Below are 24,859 nucleotides of genomic sequence, written 5' to 3' on the forward strand. Positions count from 1 at the left end.
TCAACAAAATCCTACATTTTTGTGTAGTACCTTTTTTTCGTATCTCTTATCATTTTCGAGTTACATGGAGAAAAAGGAAGATTCTTAAGAAAATTTAAAAATGCGCTCTATAATTTGATCTTATTTTTTTCAAGAACTATCCATTTTAAACCCGTCCCACTTTTTGAACATAGAAATAACACTATAATAAAAACTATTATAGAAGGAAAACGATACATTTAAATTCTGACGGATGAGGGGTTAAATGTACTTCATATTTTTTTTAAATTCCATTAGTCATCAATTTTTTTGCAGCATATCTCGCTTACTTTGAATGTAATCGACATTTAATGTGGCTCATTCTAAAGGTCTTTTGAATCACTACAAAAGGTATTGGTAGCATTATACAACTAAAATCAACCGTTTCTCTTTTATTTCAAGTTGAATACACCGATTTCAGCATGCACAAAAAAACAAACTCTTCTCACCTACCATAGCTCTTTTTGTAATATAACTAGAAGATATATGAAGGAACGAATCTCTTTGTTTTTTATAAGCTACAAAAATGTTTTGTATAGTTTTTTTCGTTAGATGCATAGATTTTAAGGTATTCGCAAAAAACCGCCCGAAAAGGTGTAATTTTTCAATGAATTTTCAACCAGCCAATTTTCAACCACGAATAACTAAAAAATTATTGAGTTTTCAAAAAAATTATTGTACAGTTTTTGCTTAGAATTAGGTTCTCTAGCCACTTCCGTGGTTATTTTAACCAAAAAATTTTACACCCCCGAGAAGGGGTGGGAACCACCCCTAAGATAAAAGCGCACATCCATATAGGGTAGACTTTGTTTCTTGAGCTATTCTCTACCTATTGTGAAAATATCAAGTAAGTCGATGTAGTAGGATGGAATTCGGAGCCAAATAACCTCATTGACTGCCCTAAATCTGATAATATCTAACTTGATTCCTAACTCCAAGGAAGAAGGAATAATTAGAAAAGCAAAATAAACATGTAGAAAACAATATTTACAAAGGGCCATCAATGTATCGCATTCGCAGACGATCACCAACGAGCAAGAGACCACCGCTAATCTGTTTAGAGCTTCCGTAAACAAAGTTATTATTGCCAATATGATCGCCAATGTTCGAAAATCGGACACGGTACTGAAAGAAGAAGAAGACGATCTAAAGCTATTAACGACAAGTGAGAAAAAACAAAAAAGGTTAATGAATAATATTATAAGTGGCAAAAAAATTGGGTTTAAGGCCATTCCTTCTAAAACATAACGGTGAATATCCTCTCTCTAAAAAATTTCTTTCTACACGTAAACGTTTACGTGCAGAAAGCCCAGATCAAAAATTCTGTTCACCTGTTATCGAGCCGATAGACAAACCGGACACCCCCTGGGTGGCAGTTAAGAAGCTAAACAATAAAACGATTAACTTGTGGTCATTCTTTTCTTCAGTGGGATTAGGCCGATGCCACATTATGCGTTTTGAACGGATGCGGTGAAAACGCATCCGTTTCCAACGCAACCGGACCGACCTGTCACACTATGCGTTTAGTCTGGTGCAGGTAGTAAGCGCGTACCGATGACTCAAAACGCATCCGCTTCCAACGCAACCGGACCGACCTGTCACACTATGCGTTTTCACCGGATGCGTCGGAAACGCATCCGGTCAAAACGCATAATGTGGCATCGGCCTTATGGGTAGGTAATTAGAATGTACATTGTAAATTATTGTAGAAACGTGCAAAGTTATATTTTCGAGAACAATATTAATTTAGATTTCAAATTTTTAAATAAAACAAAATTAGATAGGTACAGCGTACAGCATGATATTTTTAGGTCACGGTATTGCTGAGTTGGATATAATGTCTTATATTTTCTTTTGTTTTTAGGTCATTTTTTAAGGACAAATTGGCTGTCTTAATTTAAACGTTGATTAAGGCTTGGAAATGTAATACATTTTTGTGAAATGTTGAGAATGTGGCGACACGATACTCTTGCCTCTTGACATATCCTAGACATATAAGTCTTTGTGACTTTATTATTTTAACTATATAGGATCTGGTTGGTTATATAATTCTTTCAATTCCTGGTTGGTTCTCACTGTCTAAAGTTCTCTGGTGCAATCCTTAACTGCTACATATATTCCTCTAAGAATTCTTCTTTTGGCGATTTTTAAGTTTTGTTATTGTCCATGTTTCACAGCATTTAGGTCTTATTACAGAATGGTAGATGCTTATTTTCGTACAACTGGATACATAATCTAATTTCAATATTTTTTTGTAACGCAAACGAACAACTATTGGAACTTTGTATTTTGTTTTTAATCATTGTTTATGAGTAATGTTATTATCAGATGTGATCGTAGCTCCCAAATGTTTAAACTGATGAACCCTTTTCTTTCAAAGTTGTTCTGGTGCATTGTAACGTTTTGCCCTATTCTGTCTCGCTGCCCCGTTCATGTTGTAGCTATATATTTTGTTTTATCCTCATTTATTCCTCGGATTGTTTTGCGGAATTTCTCAGTCTAATAAACTCTTCCTTGACACTGATCGTTGTATTTCCTACTACTATATCTATATAATCGCCTAATCGGTGAAAGCTAGTATAATGCGAAGCACTTTTGTTATAGGTATATAATGTGAGGATAATGTAATATAATGCGAGGAGTGTTTCTGTGCTCGTTTTCCTCACAATACGCTCCAAAGCGATACTGAAGGGAAGTGAGGATAAGGTATCTCCCTGTTTGAGACTACCGTTGATTGTAAAGAATGTCGACTATTTTCCTTCAATTCTTACAGCACTCATAACTCCGTCTACATATATATGCTTTTGTGATATTTATCAATTTCTTTGGTATTCCTAGTTCTACCATGGCATTCCACAGTTTCACTCGTATACTACTATCATATGCCTGCTTAAAATCTATAAAAAGCTGGTGTAGTGTCTTGATGCATTCCCAGTATTTATCCATTAACTGCCTAGAGGTATAGCACAAACTATACCTCTATAGTTTGTGCAATCCATCTCATCATTTATCACCTTTTTGTGTATCGGAATGATAACACTCTCCTTCCAGGAGGTTGGTAATTGATCTTCTTTCCAGTTTGGCAAATCAGCTTACGAAAGGCATGTGTGTCTCCTCTATTTTTCAAAAATTCTGCAGATACAGTGTTGGTTCCTGCGCTTTGTGGTTTTTATGTTTATAGATAGCTCTAGAGTCTTCTTCGACTGTAGATTCTTCTACTATGGGTTCCGCCGTAGAATACACACATTCCTTTCAGGTTCCAGCTGACATGCTCCCAAAATTATGTCTATGAATAGCCTATAATAATTATGATTAAAATTAATTTGAAATACATAACTGCTGGGCGAATTGAAACGGATAATGAATTTAGGAACATGAAATATACATGAAATCAATAACAAACATGAACTGATAGTTAAAGATATGGAAAATGTAAAATTGAATATAATATATTAAATATATGTTAAAGACTAAGTTTTCACTCTAATCTAATGGCATATAAAACAACATAATGTTACTCTACATCCTACCAGAATGAAAACATATGAAAAATATGTTCTCACGGAAACAGAAAACTGCTAAGCAAGGTGATTACATTGAATCAATAGACGACGAACTGAACTCCTTATATGTGGCACCAAAAAACTAATTCGACTGATTACAAAGATTGTTAATATGTGTATAAATGGATACCCCGTTCCCAGCTAATGGAAAGCGGCATAAATTTCCTCATTGTACAAAACAAAGAAAAGCAAAAAAAAGCTATAGGATGCCTTTCTCTGGAACAAGAAAATAACAGAAAATATATAATTTAATATCTATGAAACTGGTAAAAAGCATGCTTTTATACGATTGTGAAATGAGGCGATTAACAGAGAGAAATATAAGAAAGACAGAAGCCGCGGAAATGGATGTAATAAGACGAACGCTAAGTACTTCGCTAACGTCTGGAAATTAACACAGAAAAAACAAAAATAATGACTCAGATGAGAAGAAATTTAATCCCACAAAACATTATACATGAAGATGACATTGAAACGGTTGAAAAGTTTACATACCTGGGAATAGAAATTGAATATATGCCGACGGATCAGAAGATGGAGAAATACGGAAGAGAATAATGCAGGCAGAGCTTATTTTGCCCTCTCCCATATATTTCGGTCTAAAAGTGTCCACCGAAATACAAGGATGAGAATCTTTAAAACCTTAATTCGACCAATAACATGCTATGAAAGTGAAACCTGGGTCCTGAAAGAAACATCCAAAAACAAGCTCGACACATTCGAAAGGAAAGTACTGAGGAGGACACTAGGACCTGTGAAGGAAAATGAAATCTTCAGTAGATACAACAACGAGCTTTGTCAACTTTATAAGGAAACACCCCTGTCAGACTTCATTAGAATACAAAGATTGCAATGGGCCGGACATGTGATAAGAATGGGAGAGGATAGGCGACCAAAAAGAGCACAGAATGCTAGAATGCTGGGAAAGAGACCGGTTGGAAAGCCAAGAAAGCGCTGGGAAGACATAGTAAACAGCGACGCACAAGTCCTTTTAGGAGTCCGTGTATGGAGAAGAGCAGCCACAGACAGGCAAGGGTGGAGGCAAAAAATAAAGGAGGCCAGGGCTCAATTTGGGCTGTAGTGCCGTAATTTCGAAATGGGAGAGGATAAGAAATGAAGAAATTAGAGCACGCATGAGAATACAAGGTAGTCATGGATGACAGACAACGAAAGCAGCTCAAATGGTTCGGAACTGTCCAACGAATGAAAAACAGTAGACTCCCGAAACAAGTAATTGCATTGTCACCTACAGGAATACAGAAGAGAGAAATACCTAAGAGAACATGGATGAAAAGAATAAGAAACTCAATGAGCTTCAAATCCAAAGAACTTAGAGAAGATCAATGGAACAGCCGAATTGAATGAAAAATGGGATCGGATAACGTCGAAAGACGTTCTAAACCAGCGTTTCCCAACACTAGTGGGTCGCGGGTAGATTTCAGGTGGGTCGTGACTTGGCTCTTACAGTATCTGAGTAGGATACAGTAGGTATTTTTTTCTATCATCATGGATGAGAGATGGGTCGCGAATACCGCGAACATCAGAAGGTGGGTCGCCAGACATAAAAGGTTGGGAACCACTGTTCTAAACGGATTATGCATGTCATATTATACATGATAATACATATAATGAAAAAGTTTATGCAAGTAACACGTATTATAAGAATTTGAGTAGCATCATGAGCAAGATCGATAAAATGAAATTACATTTATAAATATAGAATTGTGTAATGTTTCTTTAGAGGGTGTTTTGAAATAAAAATTATAATAAAAATTTTGTCAAAAGTCTAAATAATCTTTGTCCATTCATAAGCACTAATTCGTTTTTGTACCTGTAATAACATTATTGATAATCCTACCGACAGGGTTCCTTTACCTGCTGGCTGGCCGCGGGCTGGATATCGACAACAAGGACAGAATGACGGCCGAGAGAGATACCTTTTAGCAAAACTTTGAGATTTTTAAAAAAGTTTAAACAAAATAGCTGCTTTGTGTTACCCTTTATGTTAAAAACAAAAACAGATTCGGAAAGTGGGAAAAATTCTCTAGTGCCGTATTTAAATTTAAATTTTTTTACGTTAATTTTAAGCAAAAAAGTTAAAAAAAACATATTGTTTAAACAATTTAATAATTGATAAGCAAATAGTGCACTCATCATCATCATCATCAACCCGTACGCGTCCACTGCTGGACATAGGTCTCCCTCAGCTCTTTCCATTCATCTCTATTTTGTGCGGCTTGCATCCAGTTACCGACAACATGTTTCAAATCATCGGCCCATCTGGTTAGTGGGCGTCCTCTGCTCCGTAGTGCTTCTTCTCGCGGCCTCCACTCGACAATACGTTTTGTCCATCGGTTGTCTGGCAATCTGGCGACGTGTCCTGCCCAATTCCACTTAAGCGACGCGATTTTTTCGACAGCGTCTGTTGTTTTTGTTCTACGGCGTATTTCTTCGTTTGGGATTCGGTCTCTCAGGGAGACACCCAACATCTGGCGCTCCATAGCCCTCTGAGTTACGCGAATCTTGTTCACTACCTTTTTTGTTAGTGTTAATGTTTCGGCTCCATAAGTGAGTACAGGCAACACACATTGGTCAAAGATTTTCCTTTTGAGGCATATGGGCAAGTCCGATTTAAATACATAGTTAAGTTTACCAAACGCTGCCCAGGCTAATCCTATGCGACGTGGGAGTTCGCACGTCTGGTTATCTCGTCCCAACCGAATTTCATGTCCTAAGTACTTATAAGATGCAGTCTGCTCAATATCCATTCCATCAACAACAATATTACGATTTAGCACCAGATTAGTCATTATTTGCGTCTTGTTGATATTAATCTTTAGTCCGACCTCTAAGGAAGCGTAATATAATTTGTTTAACATTATTATTGCATCATCCATACGATCGGCTATAAGGACAATGTCATCTGCGAATCTCAAATGACTGAGCTTCTCTCCATTTATATTGATACCATATTCGTTTAGATCTGCCTTCTTAAATGTGTGTTCTAAAAGGGTTGTGAACAGCTTTGGTGAGATGGTGTCTCCCTGCCGTACTCCTCGCTGTATACAGAATGTATTTGTTTGTTGTTCGAATGTTGTTTGAATAGTGCACTAGAACTTTTTAATACCTTTCATATAAAAAAAGAATTATCTTAATATCTGCCATAGTTTTTGCGTTATTTTGTTTAAACTTTTACATTGGAATTTAGCTATGCTCAGAATCGTGAGGAACAGCCTTAAACAAGGAAAATACTAAATACGTGATAACGGGAGATAGGTACATAAAAAAGAAGACAATTTCACATGATAAGTAGATGAAAAAATACATGGATTTTCAAGAGTTTCAGAATTTACGTACCTGGGTGTAAAAATAGATGAAGAGGGGCATGAAAAACATGAGATAAACGCCAGAATAGCAAAAGGAAAAAAAGTATGGAGAATTGCGAGCATTAATAAAATCCAAATATATCTCAAGAAAAACAAAGATAGACTTTTTAGAAAGATGGAAGAGAAAAATACAAAGAGCAATATATTATAGAGGTGTAAAAATAGATAGTCAATGGAGGAATGAATAATAAAGAAAAATTGTATAAAGTCTCAAAAATTACGACAGCAATCAAAGCGCAGAGAATACGATACTTACAACACATTGAAAGAATGGGAAAGGAAAGAATACCGAAAATAGCACTATTACGAAAGCCAATACAGAAGAGAAGGAAAGGTATATTAAGGAAAAAATGGTAGGACTGCGTACATGAAGACTTTTAAAAGTAATATTGCAAATTGGAAAGAAAAATCATTAGTCAGAAATAAATAGAAGGAAGTGGTTAAGAAATATTATGGAAGGAAATATTAAATGTATTTTGAGATAAGACCGGATGAGATCAATTATGTAGTGAAAAAAAAGTTGGATTAAAAGAAAATATTAATGATAATGGTAAAAATTTAATCCTTAATCTTCTATTAATGGTTAAATGTAGTATTATTTATACATAACCACTATAACTAAGAAAAAAATATTGTTACAAAGAACGTGATTTTAAAAAGTTGCTTCTATTATATGAGTCATTAATATATTATGTGCTAATAAGTAAATACATATTCTAAAATTAACTTACAAAATTCACAAAAACACCAAACACCTACAACACGAAAACAATTCACTAAAACAGGTATCCTGAATGACGGGAGATCCAACACAAGTGACTACACGAGTATCTACAAATTACAAAATAACTTTGAAATGAGATATGTATGCAGATGTGAAATAATGATTGGTCATATTCAAGTGCACGTTGGCTCTTATCAAATGTTTACTCTTGGTCAACCTCATACATCCATTGTAAGTACATGCCACTTAAATGAAACCGATGAAGTGAACGTTGGTTTACTTGTTGATAACAAGAACTGACAGAATCTAAAAAAAGTTTGGAAAGAGATTAACATGAGATTGATTTTTTTATCAGTTATGTATTTAAAAAGTGGCGGTTGGGTGGAATCAAATAACAAAAAAAACTAAAAACCTACAAATAAAATCAAAATTATCAATAAATAAAAGATAAACAGTTGATTATAAATAAAATTACTAAAACTATAAATGCGATGTTTGAATTGAAATAATAACAGTAAAATTTTTGCAATACTAGGAAGATATTTTATATCAACAAACACGTGAACTGAGACTTTGAAAACTAAATGTAATAAAACAGAACATGTTTTGGGAAAATAATTATGGCTTATCTTAATTTATTAATATAAACATTTATTTATATATTTTTCGTTACTCATTAAACATAAATTAGACAAAATATACGTAAGTAGGGAAATTAATACTCAAGGCTATAAGAATGACTTATGTGGATGAATCAGTTTGTCATTATCAAACTTTAGGTATCTTCTCCTTCCTAGTCGGTCGTCCGGTTCGGACATCTTGCCCAGGCCCGCCGAGAGGGGGTACATCCGGTACATTTTACCGGGACCCGGCGATGTAAGGGGCCCGGCGTCGACCAGACCAAAGACGTAATTTTCTCGTTTTTTTTTGCTCCTCACTTTATGTGCATAATGCGTTTAGTTAATACTCAGCTATATTTAATATGACCTTTACCTCTATTTTGAAATATAGTGATTAGTTTGAGGCGACTGATAATTTTGAGCCCGACGCAATATTTCGCTGTGAAATATTTAATTTTGTCATAGATTGTATAATAAGCAACTTACCAGAAGATTCAATGCGGCAATTGAAATTCATTCGCTATTTAACATTTTATGGATATTCTGAGATGAAGATAATTTTAAGATTGAGATTAAAATTAATATTAAGAAAAGAAAAAATTATATATTGCGCGAGTTTTATAAAGAAGACGATATACAGGGTGAGCCACGCTCAACCGGACGGAGCCTACCGGGGAAACGGCTAAAGATATTAAAAATTCCTTCCGTAGGAATAGGTAGGTCAGTACCGGCTACAAATTAAAATTTGTGAAATATATACAGGGTGTCCCAATTTAGCGTAATGATATACAGTTATATATTTTTAAATGGAACAACCTATATTTCACTTTAATTTTGAATTCTACTGAACAAAATAATGTTATCTTATTCAACATTCCCTATACCTATTTTTGACAGATTTCAATTTATTTGGATTTTTCTGAAAATGTACTATTCGCGAAATTAATTAATTACACATTATCGCATGAATTTTAATTAACGTCTTTTTGTCAGTTAATTGTCAACTGTCCATACTTTACATCAGAATAATTACCATTTGAAACTAATCTACAAAGTGTTCGCAATATTAAGTGTCATTGCTGTACAATATTTTGTATAATTACTTTCTTAACTTAAATGGGACACCCTGTATTTTACTTTAATTTTGAATTCTAATCAAAAAAATAATATTACTTTATTAAACAATCCCTATACCTATCTTTGATAATTTTCGATTTATTTGCATTTTTTTGAAAATGCACTAGTCTTGAAATTAATTAATTATACTTTATTACATAAAGTTCTAACTTAAACAAAATACCCTATATTTGAATGCTGTAACAATTATTATAATCAAGCTATTATAAAATTTTATATTAATATCTAGTATCTTCAGATCTATTTGCATTATGTTACCCGGAACATTAAATGTCGTTAATTACATAGCTCATTATACATTATAAAGAATGCCATGAAAAACAAAAGGTACCTAGCTGTCAAACTAATAGTCAAACTATTAACTGTATTGCTTTCAATTAATAAAAATGGCAGATTATTCAATTGAAGACCGAGTAAATATGATTTTAATACTGGGTGAATGTGATCAAAACAGTTTGTTAGCATCAAGAGTCTATGCTGAGAGATTTCCCTTAAAACGCGATCCTCGTAAAGAAGTATTTGAAAGAGTCTTAACAAGGTTTCGTGAAACTGGCAGTGTTGTTTATACTAAACGAAAATTGATAAATCCCATAACTGAAGATGAAAATACCGAATTAGAAGTTATTCAATCAGTTATTGAGAATCCAAATACAAGTACAAGGACGATGGCCAGAGAGATTGAAGTAAGCCAAACTAGTATACCCAGAAATCTTAAAAAATATAAATATCACCCATATCATATTCAAATGCATCAGCATTTAGGTTAGAGTTTTGTTTATGGTTTCTAGACAAAACGGGAGCAGATCAACATTTTTTTGATAAAATTTTGTTCACTGATGATTCTACTTTCCATAATAATGGACTCGTGAATCGACATAACTTTCACTATTATAATACGGAAAATCAACATGAATATAGATGTATTGATCGACAAAACCGATGGTCCCTTAATGTATATGGTGGAATAATAGGAGAATATGTGATAGGACCGTATTTTTTTAATGGCCATTTAAATGGACAAAAGTTTTTAAGATTTCTACGAAGAGACTTTTGGATACTTTTGCAAAATATCCCTTTAAATATTAGAAGAACAATGTTTCTGCATCTAGACGGTGCTCCAGCACATTACACGCGTAATGTTAGAGAATATTTAGACAGAAAATTTCCCGGAAAGTGGATAGGTAGGTGGTGCTGTCAATTAGCCTCCTAGATCACCTGGGTTAACATCAATGGACTTTTTTTTGGGGGGATATATTAAAAGTTTGGTTTATCAAACTCCACCTACAACCGCGGAAGACATGAAAACGCGTATTCGTAATGCGTTTGCAACAGTTACTCCAGAAATGTTAAGAAAAATAAAACAAAATTTTGAACAGAGTGAGGTTATGTATTGAAGAAAATGGACAACATTTTGAACATTTTAATGTAAATTAATTTTTTCCAGTGTGTTTAGTTTAACTTTATGTAATAAAGTGTAATTAATTAATTTCAAGAATAGTGCATTTTCAAAAAAACGCAAATAAATCGAAAATTATCGAAGGTAGGTATAGGGATTGTTTAATAAAGTTATATTATTTTTTTGATTAGAATTCAAAATTAAAGTAAAATACAGGGTGACCCATTTAAGTTAAGAAAGTAATTATACAAAATATTGTACGGCATTGACACTTCAGATTGCGAACACTCTGTAGATTAGTTTAAAATGGTAAATATTCTGGTGTAAAGCATGGACAGTTGACAATTAAGTGACAAAACGACGTTAATTAAAATTCATGCGATAATGTGTAATTAATTAATTTCGCGAATAAATCATTTTCAGAAAAACCCAAATAAATCGAAATCGGACAAGCATAGGTATAGGGAATGTTGAATAAAATAACATTATGTATTTTGTTCAGAAGAATTCAAAATTAAAGTGAAATATAGGTTGTTCCATTTAAAAATATATAACTTTATATCATTACGCTAAATTGGGACACCCTGTATATATTTCACAAATTTTAATTTGTAGCCGGTACTGACCTACGTACTCCTACGAAAGGAATTTTTAATATCTCTAGCCGTTTCCCCGGTAGGCTCCGTCCCGTTGAGCGTGGCTCACCCTGTATATACAAGGAGAATATTTGTGAATCTCAACTTTCTTCACTAGATTTACTTAAAAAAATTAAACATCCTAAATTGGAATCATTATTTCCTAACGTTGCGTCGTTATAGCGTCAAAAATATTTTGCACATTACGGGTGGTAGTGATGTTGAAGAAGTAACTATTCGTTAGAAAGTACTCGTTACTTACGAATACCGAAAGTAACGATTTGCCTCTCTGTATAGTAATCGTTACTTTCGGTATTCGTAAGTAACGAGTACTTTCTAACGAATAGTTACTTCTTCAACATCACTACCACCCGTAATGTGCAAAATATTCTTGACGCTATAACGACGCAACGTTAGGAAATAATGATTCCAATGAAAGTAACGATTACTATACAGAGAGGCAAATCGTTACTTTGATTACTCTGATTACTTCGTTACTTCGTGCCAATCGTATCAGAGCTAGTAACGACTATTGTATCTACTTTGATTACTCTGATTACTTCGTTACTTCATACCAATCATATCAGAGCGAGTAACGACTATTATATCTACTATGATTACTTTGATTACTCTGATTACTTCGTACCAATCGTAACAGAGCGAGTAACGACTATTGTATCTACTTTGATTACTCTGATTACTTCGTACTTCGTGAAGGTCGTGATTATATCGGAATACCTATACAAAATAGCCACCTACTGAGAAATACGATTCTCGATATGATTACCGGTACTCAAATGCAAAAGTAACAAAAGTAATCATAGTAATCAAATCATTTTTATCCCTTAAACAGATTGGTGAAGGTCGTTGTTATATCGGAATACCTATACAAAATAACTACCTACTGAGAAATACGATTCTAGATATGATTACCGGTACTCAAATACAAAAGCAACAAAAGTAATCACAGTAATCAAAGTAACGAATACTGTAAATGATTACTTTATACAAAATACCTGCCTACTGAGAAATACGATTCTCGATATGGTTACCGGTACTCAAATATAAAAGTAACAAAAGTAATCATAGTAATCAAAGTAACGAATACTGTAAATGATCACTTTATAAAAAAGTAACGATTTGTAACGAATACTCGAAAGTAACTATAATCCACATCAAATATTTTCACTATTATAACAATCTACTCAAAATTTAATAAAAGTTATATTTGAAATGTTTATTATTATTTATTATTGATAATTTTATGGTAGGGGAGCCCAAGCGGGGATTTTTGCAGTTACTCGAGCGCGTCAGATTATCATATGAGGAGAAACGTGGTGCCCTGCAGATGTACCTCTACCATATATGGGCTCTTAACACAGGGGAGTTCGTTACGGGGGACCGGAAAAAAAATTATCCTTAAAAATACTCCAAATTGTCAGATTAAGATAAGGTAAGTTAAGGACATGCAAAAAAGTGTATATTTAAAAAATCTGACGATTTGAGCGGGGCATAAGGAAATGGACGAGTTAAAAAGTTTCACAAAAAAAGCGAATATTTCGCGAAATGAACATCAGATCGAAAAACTAAAAAATACGTCTTTAATATTTTTCAAAAATCTATCGAATGATACCAAACATGACCCCCTATGGAGATTGGTGGGGGGTAAATTTAAAATTTTAAATACAAATCCCGCGATATTTCGCAAAATAAACATTAGATCGGAAAACTGCAAAATACACTTAATCAATCTTTTTGAAAAATAAATCGAATGGTACCAAACACGACCCCCCCCACGAAGGTGGGGTGGGGAGTTACTTTAAAATCTTAAATAGGAGCCCCAAATTTTTATTCCAGATTTGGATTCTTTACGTAAAAATAAGCAACTTTTATTCGAAACATTTTTTCAAATTATGGATAGATGGCGCTATAATCGGAAAAAACGATTGTTGGAAATGGAAAACTAAATTAAAAATGGAAAGTCCCCACTAAAATGGAAAACTTAACTTAACTTTTTTTGGTTTTAGGACCTACTCTTCACAACCCAATAGGTCCCCAAAGCGCTCGAGTGACTGCACATTTAGCAGGCTTTGTTTATTTGTTGAACAACTCCCGCTTCTATATCTCCATAGCTGTGCATTACTCTGTGCTGTACTCCCAGGTAGCTGATACTTCTTTCTTGCTGGATTATTTTGCTGTCCTCTTCCAGCTTGCACCTTATTGAATCTTTAGAGATTACCATACTTTTACCATACTTTTTGTTTTATTTGGTGATAATATTAATATAAATTAATATAAAAGTCTCTGAAGATTATCTTCACTCTCTGCAATAAGTATATCATCATCTGCATATGTATACCATACCTACATACTATAGAGATAATTTAGTCACCCATTCTGTAACCGATACTCAGGTTTTTGACTTTATGAATAATTTAATCCATGATGAGGTTAAACAGTATTTTTCAATAATTGAAGACCCAAGTGCATGAAGGGTATATGTGACATTTGCAAGTTATTGAGAAAAATGAAAAGTTTTTATACTAAAACTTTTTTACTACAAGATCTAAAAAGACTAAATTTATAGGATAGGTAATCCTAAAACTAATATATTTAGTAACACTATTAAAGAAAAACTTCAAAAAAATATTTATTATATAGGGTGTCCCAAAAGTAGTGGAACGGTCGAATATATCGCGAACTAAACATCGGATCGAAAAACTGAAAAATACGTGTTCAATCATTTTCAAAAATTTTTCCAATGCCACCAAACACCAACCCCCACTACACCCCCTGGAGGTGAGGTGGGGGGTAACTTTAAAATCTCAAATGGAAACCCCTAGTTTTTCTTGCAAATTTGGATTCGTTACGTAAAAGTAAGCAACTTTTATTCAAGACATTTTTTCGAACTGTGGATAGATGGCGCTATAATTGGGAAAAACGATTTATCCTGATACCATAGGTAAATTATAGAAACGGTCTAATATCTCGAGAAATACACTTCCAAATGAGAAACCAAAAAACAGGTTTTTAATATTTTTCGAAAACCTATCGATAAACACCAAAAATGACCCTCCAACCCACCCCCTGGAGACGGAGCGGGGAGTAAATTTAAAATCTTAAATAGCAACCCCCACTTTTTATTGCAGATTCGAATTCGTCGTGAAAAATTAAGCAACATTTATTCGAAACATTTTTTAAAATTTCTGATAGATGGCGCTAATAAATCGTATTTTTCCAATTAAAGCGCCATCTATCAACATATCTAAAAAATATTTCAAATAAATGTTACTTAATTTTTCATGACGAATCCGCATCTGTAATAAAAAGTGGGGGTTGCTATTTAAGATTTTAAAGTTACCCCCACCCCATGTCCAGGGGGTGGGTTGGAGGGTCATGTTTAGTGTTATTCGATAGGTTTTAGAAAAGTATTATAAACCTTTTTTTTGATTTCTCATTTGGAAGTGTATTTCTCGAGATATTAGACCGTTTCTATAATTTACCTATGGTATCAGGATAAATGGTTTTTCTCAATTATAGCGCCATCTATCCACAGTTCGAAAAAATGTCTTGAATAAAAGTTGCTTACTTTTACGTAACGAATCCAAATCTGCAAAAAAAACTAGGGGTTTCCATTTGAGATTTTAAAGTTACCCTCCACCCCACCTCCAGGGGGTGTAGTGGGGGTTGGTGTTTGATGTCATTGGATAGATTTTTGAAAATGATTGAACACGTATTTTTCAGTTTTTCGATCCGATGTTTAGTTCGCGAAATATTCGACCGTTCCACTACTTTTGGGACACCCTGTATATTTTTTATATATAAAAAGTGTAAATAGATCCTTTACGAACTTACATTTTAAAATTTACTGTGTGCATAGATCCTTTACACTCTAGTAACTTAGAAAATATTAATTTTAAAACGTACCCAAGACAAACCAGACACGTTAAATGCTACTGGGAGCACTCCCAAATCATAATTTACACAGTGCTATGTGCACAAATGTATACAGTGCTAGTCAAAAGTCCGTACCCCCTCGTAACTTTTGAACGGTTATACCTATAACAGTGAAATTTGGAGGGAGGAAATAAACGGACGTAGGCTCCTTAACCAATCATGACAGGTGACGTAATAGTGACAGATGACGTTACAGAGCCACTGTGACCAATAATTTTAAATGGGACCTTATGGCAAGTGATACCTCGTTTGAAAGGTATTCAAAATACCTATTCAGCTATACTAATTTTGTTTGACTTTAAGCTCATTTTGATGAATAAATGAAATAAATATAAAATTGTAGTTTCGCATTTAATTAATAAAAATTCAAAATTTCGCCTATGGTTACTTATCAAAAAGGTTGACGTTGACGTAAAAACTACTAGAGAATTGAAAAAAGTCAACTTTTTGACAAAAAAAATCATAGGCGGACATTTGAATTTTTATTAATTAAATGCGAAACTACAATATTATATTTATTTAATTTATTCACCAAAATCAAAATCAACTTAAACCCAAAAAAAATAGTATGACTGAATAGGTATTTCGAATACCTTTCAAACGAGGTATCACTTGCCATAAAGTCCCATTTAAAATTATCGGTCACAGTGGCTCTGTAACGTCATCTGTCACTATTACGTCACCTGTCATGATTAGTTAAGAAGCCTACGTCCGTTTATTTCCTCCCTCCAAATTTCAATATTATAGATATAACCGTTCAAAAGTTACGAGGGGGTACGGACTTTTGACTAGCACTGTATACATAATTTAAATGTAAATCCCAAATCATGATTTCCAAAGTTTATATATTGTAAATTATTATTCGGGAGTGCTCCTAGTAGCATTTAACGTGTCTTGGTTTGTTTATTTCTACTGCATCTTGATTGTAAAAGAAAACAGAAAAAAATGTTTATTTCGTTAAAAAGAAATGAGGGTTGAGTCTTCGGTTAATAATTTTTTCTAGACCGAAGTGTTGTGAAACAAATTGCACCAACCTAGTGGCTGATTAGTACTGATATTCAAAGTATATTATAAAACAATGATTAAAATAAAGATAAATTAAGTAAGTAGCAAGAAATAATCTCTAATTTTGCAATAATTTTGAAGATTGTTCCAATCAGAACTTGAATATCAAGTAACTAACGAACACATTTTGCAAAATTACCTTTATAATGTCTCTCTTAATGGTTGATATCCCTCTGAAGGGCCAAACAACCTAATCATATGGTAAATAGTTAACGTGCATAGTATATTTACTATGTAAGTAGTACTTACTAAATCAGAAATATATATAGTCCGTCCGCTATAACTTTTCCCATGCGGTACGATTCATTTTCAATCAAATTAAGTCAAAACATAAATTGAAACGAACGTCGATGTGTATATACATTTTGTATACTACATACTACATACAGCGGCGTACGTTTCACTTTCTGTTTTGACTTAATTTGATTGAAAATGAATCGTACCGCATGGGAAAAGTTATAGCGGACGGACTATAGACCTGGATCCCGCGTACCAAAAAAAGTTTAATAAGAGCAAGCTGAAAATTTGTTAATAGCTTAACGGTGTCTAGTCGGACAAACTTTGATGTTCGGGAACACTGGAACAGGAGAAGTTTTAATTGTGGAACAGTTTAAAAATTTGGAACGTTAGATTACGAAAACGTCCCATGTGTTTTGTCGGACTAAACATCCAATTGATTTGTTACCCTTTCATTAAACTCTCATGCAAAAAGCAGACTGCTATTTATCACCAAGATAATTCCTGTCATTTGACATGTTCTACGTGTCGGACTTATTGAAATGCCCAACATTATATTCATTGTCAAATTTCACACAAATGTTCTCACAAACTCAGTCTCATATGAGAGTAAACTCTCGAGTCACATGAACTCAGGTGTTTCAGAGAAATATCTCATATTCTGTGGAAACATATCTGAAATAAATTTCTCATCATACAAAAATCTAGAGATTTTAGTCTCCTTGTGGACACTCACATTAATAACACACGGAATTCTGCAGAAGGTAGTTAAGATATTATGTGCAAATAATATATATAAGCAAAGAAGAACTAAAAGCCATCATCATCCTCCCTTCTGCTTCTAAAGCCATACCTTCTTCTTCGTTGTGTGCCGTTGTGCGTGTTTTAAAGCGCTGGCTATCTATCGTCGTATTAACAAGCTGATGAAATGTTTCTCAACTGTTCGACCTGTCCATTGTCTAATGTTACGCAGCCAGGACAGTTGTTTTCTTCCAACCCAGCGTTCTCCTTCGATTTTGCCCTGAATGATCAACCGGAGTGAGCGATATTTAAGTCCTCTCATTAAATTATAACCCAACATCTGGCGTCAGATGTTGGGTGTCTCCTTGAGGGACCGAATTCCAAACGAAGAAATACGTCGTAGAACAAAAACAACGGACGCCGTCGAAAGAATCGCGTCGCTTAAGTGGAATTGGGCAGGACACGTCGCCAGATTGTCAGACAACCGATGGACAAAACGTATTGTCGAGTGGAGGCCACGAGAAGAAGCACTACGGAGCAAAGGACGACCACCAACCAGGTGGGCTGACGATCTGAAGCGTGTTGTCGGCAACTGGATGCAAGCCGCACAAAACAGAGAAAGATGGAAAGAGCTGAGGGAGACCTATGTCCAACAGTGGACGAGTACGGGTTGATGATGATTATATAACCGAAATATTGAGCATTTATCATTTTAATGACGTTGATCAATTCTAGCTCTTTGTGCATGGTCTCCAGCATACGTTAGTTGGATATGTGTGCTGTCCACGGGATTTTGAGCATGCGACGGTAACACCACAACTCGAACGCTTCTTATTTGTTAGGCTACGGCTCCACGGGCGGGAAATTGACGCTAGCAGTAGCAGTAAAATGAATTTAAGGTTCCGCGGAACGGAATAGGGATAGCCGAACTGTACCGACTACAGGACTTGTGCGTAGTCGGTTCAGTTCGGCTATTCCCATTCCGTTCCGCGGAACCTTAAGTTCATTTTACTGCTACTGCTAGCGTCAATTTCCCGCCCGTGGAGCCGTAGCCTTAAGATTCTTCATTTTTGTTGTCCAAGTTTCACATCCATACAGTTTCACAAAACGGACCAGTAGTAGCACTTCAATACTCTTAGACGTGTGGTCAATGACAGACTTCTACTGCGCAATACAGAACGCCAGCCAATAAAGCTTTTTCGTGTAAGTTCTATTCTGGTTCTATTCTCATCACTTTCAACCCTGCAGTCTACCCGGCTACCCAGATATCTAAAGTGTTCCACCCTTTCCAGGATTTTGTTATCTAATTTTAGTACCGAGTCTTCGATATTAATTTTTCCGACCACCATCCATTTTGTTTTCTTTGCGTTGATTGTTAAGCCCTTTGCAGTACATTCGTTGTTTACGGGGTTTGAAGGTCTTCTAGACTCTCTGCCATTAGGGCGGTGTTATCTGCGTATCTGATGTTATTAATGATTTCACCAACGATTTTAACACCTTCGCGACAATTATTCCAGCCCTATAGTCCAGAGTAATAAGGATTTTCTCGGGACACTCTAAGATCCAGGTAGCTGACTACTTTTTTAGTTATTGTAGACCTATAGGAAGAAAACCTACCTGTTTCCTGCCTAGAGTTCGTGTCCGTTTTTAATTATTAACAATTTAGTGCAAAAATCGCGATTTTTTCGATTTTTCGCACTACAGTCAAAAGATAATAGTTGACATGAAATTACAAAATTCAGTTTTTTAGAACATTGAAAAACCTTCAAAATGATGATTTTTAAAGTTAAAAAGTTAATTTGTTGCTACGCAAACTGCAAAATAAGTGAAAATCGTTATTTGTTAATAACTTTTACTAAAATTACCTTAGAACTTTAGTGTTTCACCCAAAGTTGGGTATTGGCGTACTTAACAAACCTTCAAAATTTGAGACCGATCCATTAATTAGTTTAAGAGTTATTCTATTTGTTTATCCCAGAGACCTTTATTTTGCAATAAGATAAGACAGAAAATAATGAAGATAGGGCAATTCTGAGTATGCCCAATGAAAGTAGAAGAGTGATAGTATCAAAATGTATTAAAAAAAGATAAAAAAAATAATTAATATAGTCAAAAATCCTAACGTCAATTTTTTTAAATTTTGTAGTTTATAAACATTTAGAATAACTTTAAAAGTGTTGTCCGTAGAAACAATCTTTTTATATATTCGAAAAGATAGTATTTTAACACGAATTTTCAAATAAAAAAATTTAGCCTGGGTTCATTTGGGACAAAGTTGGCCATATGTTTTTTTTAATGCACAGCTAATTTGTTTATAATAACTAAGGAATCTCATTAATGCCATTTGAAGGAATGGTATTTGTATTTTTTCTTAAAAAATTTGCACAAACATTGTACCTTCACAGCACCCTCTACGATTTTCAAAAATGTAGTTCAAACGATTACTAGGGGAAACCTACAAATCCACCGAGTTAAAATACCGAAAAAGCAATTTTAAACGAATATAATTTTCTGTATCTCCGGATCAAATAAATGATTTTTATTAGATAATTATTTATTGAAGATAATTTATTTATTAAAGTATACCTTAACTTTTTCTATGATTAATAACGATAGTATGATTAAAATCATACTGGATCATGGATTTTTGGAAAAACATTATTTTTTCAAAAATTGTTTAAACAAATTAGACTGTTTATTAATTAATAAATGTCTAGACAAATTGCATATTTGTAATGTACAGAAAAATTACATACAAATTAAAAAAAGAACGGTCAAAATATATTCAGTAGATCCCGAGATATAGAAAATGGTAGTAGTTTTAAGTTGCATTTTTAAATTTTTGAACTCCTGCATTTGTCGGCTCTCAGCTCCCCCTTCACTTACCACGACTAGTCACCAATTGAACTACACTTTTAAAAATTCGTGTAAAATACCAGCTTTTCTAATATGTAAAATGATTTTTTCTACGGACAATATTTTTAAAGTTATTCTAAATGTTTATAAACTACAAAATTTCACAAATTTGGCATTAAGATTTTTGACTATATTAGATAATTTTTTTATCTTTTTTGGTACATTTTGATAGCATCAGTTTTCTACTATCATTTGGCATACGCAGAATTGCCCTATCTTCATTATGTTCTGTCACATGTTATGGCAAAATAAAGGTCTCTGGGATTAACAATTAGAATAACTCTTGAACCAATTAATTGAGGGTTTGGGATCGTTCTCAAATTTTGAGGGTTTGTTAAGTACCCTAATACCCAACTTTGGGTGAAACACTAAAGTTCTAAGGTAGTTTTAGCAAAAGTTATTAACAAATAACGACTTTCACTTATTTTGCAGTTTGCGTAGCAACAAATTAACTTTTTAACTTTCAAAAATCGGAATTTTGAAGGTTTTTCAATGTTCTAAAAAATTAAATTTTGTAATTTTATGTCAACTATTTAGCTTTTAAATGGGGTGCAAAAAATCGAAAAAATCGCCATTTTTGCACTAAATTGTTAATAATTAAAAAACGGACGCGAACTCTAGTCAGGAAACAGGTAGGTTTTCTTCCTATATGTCTAAAATAACTAAACAAGTAGTCAGCTACCTGGATCTTTGACAGGGGCGTCATTTGATAATGACTGAAATTTACAAAAAATATATCAATTTTGTATTATGTTTGCATATATGATGTATTGTATATATTTAATGCTTGCCCCCCCTATCAAAATTTCAAATGACGCTCCTGATCTTTGAGTGTCCCGAACATGGTCTAGTTCTAGCTTATTACCCTGGAGTACTACCCTGACCAATCCTTAAAAAGACCCTCGATCTTTCAAGTATTCTTCGTCATTGCCCATTTTATAAACGTTTGCCCTGTATCTGTACTTTAAATAATTTTATGCCATATTATAGCCATCACCAGCCATTAGTAAATAGGTATTAGTTTATCGGTGTTGTTAAATTCGCCCTTGGCTTCATACAATTTACCTTTTAGTACGCTATCATAAGCTGGTTTAAAAGCAATGAAAGTATGAAAGACATCGACATTAAATTCGCCATTAAACTAAAAGCCATAACATTTAAAAAGAAAAGATAAAATTCCATAATTACCTTACCAAGGGGATACGAAAAACACAACAGCTGTAATCGATTAAAATCATTATTAGTAAAATACTGGGCTTACTACAAACAAACGGATGAATTTTTTCATTTTTAAAAAGCTGTCAATTTTCACAAATTAAAAATCACTTCTTTAAGTGCCATCCCCGCGAGGAAGGTTGGCAATCATCATGGTTATTCTGACCTTCGAGGTAGCTGCTCTGAACAATTGCCTTGAGTTGCAACCAAACCAGTCTCTCAGGTTCTTCAACCAGGAAACGAGTCTACTTCCTACGCTTCTCCAACCCTCTATTTGGCCTGGAATTGTGAGTCTCAAGATGTTTACGCCTCTCATTACATGTCCGAGATATTGTAGATCTGATTGTCCACATCTGAAACATTTTCCCCTTAAGTCTTTTAATGTTATCTTTTCTTGTTTTTTCTTGTAAGTACATAATCTTTGAGGATTTTTTACAGATGCCGACAATTTGTTCACCGTTTCAATTTCATTACGTATGTCTGCAGATATTTTATTGTTTTCTATTTTTCCCATTTCAATTGATGTAGCTATCTGAACTAATTTTAAGAATGTGTGTGTTTCTCTGTCTTGCAGAATTTTTATTCGAATTTCGCTGTCATGCAATCCTCTGATGAACTGTAACGACAAAAATCCATCTATTATGGACTACAACAATTCTGGCATTTGAATTCACAGTTAGAAGCAAGTTTCTTGAGTTCTGCAGCGTATGTTGCAACAGTTTCATTTTGTCGTTGTAAATGTGTAACAAATTTATGTTGTTGAGCCCACAACTTAGGTTTAGGATCAATAAAATCATCAAGTAGTTTAATTAATTCTTCAAAGCTTTTATTTAATGGATCCTCAGGAGAACAAAGATTATGTAAAGTATCATAAAGTTGTGGAGAGATCGTAGATAATAGAAAGTAAATTTTACTTTGCTCATCTGTGATGTTATTTAATAGGAAAAATACCTTCAATCTCCTTGTAAAGTTATTAATTGTTTCTGTTTCTTGTAATGGTTGAAAATTAACTTTTGGTAAATGTATCTCATGGTCTATGTTTTGAATTTCCGTACTACATATAACATCTTGGTCGTTTGATCCGTTTCTCTTTCGCAAAATTAGGAGTTTGGTCTTTATCATTGTATATTTTTCTTCAAATTCAAATCTTTCTTGTGTTTCTTGTTCTATATCTGCATCTTCAGTTTCTTGTTCGATATCATATTGTATATTTTGAAATTTCTATATGGTTTCGTCTAACGTCTGTAATCTGGATTCAATTTCTTCGTTTGTGATTTCTCGTTCATGTAAACAGTTTTCAGTTTTTGTCAGAGTGCCTCGTAAACAGGCTCGTACTTTTTTTAGCTTTTTAATGTCCATTCTACTAACCTCGTCGCCAATGTTATATACAAGAAATGGACATGTTAACAGTATTTATTCATTTATAATTAATGACAGTGACAATATTATATTGATCTAAAACATAAAAAAACATGATCAAGTATATTCAAATGGGAAATAAGCCACAATTTTACCTAAAAACGATTTTATTAACGTTTTGGGATTGATTTCATGTAATCGAATGAACTATCTTTTAGTAAAGTCGTCCCAGGAACGCAACTCATCAATATTGGCAATATCATTTTAAAGTCGTCTACTTTAAAATGTATAATACGTGTCGGAATTGCCGATATAAATGAGTCAGATTAAATAAATTATTAGAAGAATTTTTTACTAAGCAACAACATTTTATTTATTTAGTATTATTTTGTATTTTGACAACGACACCCGACTTGGGCGTCGAAACGTTAATAAAATCATTTTTAGGTAAAATTGTGGCTTATTTCCCATTTGAATATACTTGATTATAAAAATGCCACAAGAAAATAGCTTCAGAACAACATAAAAAAACATTAGTAACTAAGGTAGACATTAGTAGCCTTAGATCTTAACTACTAAATATATAACAAAACATATGTTAAGAAAATTGTAAGATTTGTCCGCTATAAGCGCACGAACGTTTCTCGTATCCCCTTCAAGTACTTGCACACAGCGAATACGAAGAAGTTCGCATAAGCAAGTATGAAGTACAAAAAACACTTGCATTTCTGTGTTTGATTGACTTGAATATGGCATTTGACCAAGTAAACTTAAATATTTAATATATCTTTTGTTTAATAAAGAGATCTTGTTGGATATTCTAAAAACTACACATTGTGTATTTGTCAAAGGAATTAGAAGAAGGGGATAAATCAATTGGCTCACAGACGACCAAAACTGACCTTGTATTTTCTAGTGGTTATTTGAAAAACAAAGAGTAGACGTTTAATCTAAGAGATAAGTATGAAAGTAAAATTTCATTGTTTTCACATATCTTTTCTGTTGAGTAGAAAAATGATTTAGTACATTCAATCTTAATAATAAATCACTTGATCTGATGTCTAGTTAAATATTTAAAAAATGACTTTAAAAATACGGGGCAACATAAATTAATTAATAGTGATAATAATTCAAAAAAAATTATTTGATATTTAATACAAAGGGAGCATTTGATTGGCATGTGATAATAATAATTTAGTTTATAAATATGCCATTGAAGTGTAAAAAATATTTTTGATAATATCCATAGAAAAAAAAACATTCTTATAAAATCAAACCAAATTATTTCTTGTAATTACACAAGGGCTCTAAAATTATCGATTTGTTTCCCGAGTGACACTTTGACACTTCGGGTCGTGAAATTATGTCAAAGTGTCACGAGGGCAACAAGTCGATAATGATTTTTTAAATCATTTTAACTAATATTTTATTGATATCTTCACCTAAATATTTGCTAAACCTGTTTCTTGGTGTTCTCTGTGACAAGTTGTAAAACATTAATTGTCATTAATATCACTGAATGTTCATTTTTGCGTAGTAACGAATGGCATCTGATGTAATGGTTGACGACGGGATATTATCAAAAATTATCAGTAGTAATTGCACAAGAGCTCTAAAATTATTGAATTTTTCCCGAGTGACACTTTGATAGTTTTAATTTCACGAGCCAAAGGCGAGTGAAATTATGTCAAAGTGTCACGAGGACAAAAATTCTATATTAATTTTAGAGTTCAAGTGCAATTTGTTGCGATTATTTCATGAATAAAACTGTTCAAAACTAAATTAGTATACAAGTACAAAGTACAAATTAGTACAATTAAACACAAAGTTTTTATAAATATGTATTTGAAGATTGAAAGTCATCACTTTTATAATTTTTAAAACATTAAT

The 24,859-nt window shown here is 33.4% G+C and overlaps 1 protein-coding gene across 4 annotated transcripts in view; it reads right to left on the bottom strand.

Annotated features, from left to right (window-relative positions):
- The window catches only part of LOC126884696 (protein croquemort), a 125,309-nt gene that overhangs the window by 71,018 nt on the left and 29,432 nt on the right, over positions 1–24,859 (bottom strand). The window contains exon 1 of one of the 4 annotated variants that reach the window (XM_050650802.1): positions 7,699–8,032. The exons of the other annotated variants lie outside the window; for them this stretch is intronic. The gene's annotated coding sequence lies outside the window, so the exon portion shown is untranslated. Of the gene's footprint in view, positions 1–7,698; positions 8,033–24,859 lie in introns of those variants that run through there. 4 annotated transcript variants of the gene reach the window in all.

The sequence above is a fragment of the Diabrotica virgifera genome, chromosome 5, assembly GCF_917563875.1.
Source record: "Diabrotica virgifera virgifera chromosome 5, PGI_DIABVI_V3a".
Lineage (NCBI taxonomy): Eukaryota > Metazoa > Arthropoda > Insecta > Coleoptera > Chrysomelidae > Diabrotica > Diabrotica virgifera.